Consider the following 682-nt stretch of genomic DNA (forward strand, 5'->3'; position numbering starts at 1 on the left):
CATTTGTGCATTAATTGCTCTAAGATCATGTAATAAGTGCCATTTGCCAGATTTTTTTCTTAATTATGAAAATAGGTGTATTCCAGGGTGAGGTAGAGGGCTCTAAATGACCCAAGCGTAGCTGTTCAGAGGAACAGCTTACAGAGGAAGTTGTATGGGTTCCTCAATGGCCTCTGTTCAGAAATTAGTGAATTAGAATAAGGATTAAATATGAGATTGATTTTAAAAGAAAAAAAAATCAAGGTAGATAAAGTGGTTAGGAGCAGAAGTTGGCGTGTTGGTATGTTCTACAGATTTTAGAGTTTGTTAATGCTATGCAAGGTTATAATTAATAAGTAAGAAGAGGACAGGATAAGATGAGGATGAGAAACTGAAGAAAACATGTAAGACTAAGAGGAGGAATATTGAGATATGGCTGTAGCATATAGTACAGAATTCCTTTACTAATTGTGTGGAGAAAAATAATAGCCCTAAAAACTAACTGAGTACTATACAAACACAAGTAAAAACAAACAAAAAAAGCTGTGAGACATATATTCCAGACTGCAGATTAAGTAATAGGAAATAGATTTTAAAAAACTACGAGCACATCATGGACATCTGGACCAGATGTGCTGAGATGGAAGGTGACGTTCTCAAAATCTTGGTTCAGTTTTGTGAAGGCCCTATGTAGGCAGTCATA

The sequence above is a fragment of the Mus caroli genome, chromosome 7 (genome assembly GCF_900094665.2).
Source record: "Mus caroli chromosome 7, CAROLI_EIJ_v1.1, whole genome shotgun sequence".
NCBI lineage: Eukaryota > Metazoa > Chordata > Mammalia > Rodentia > Muridae > Mus > Mus caroli.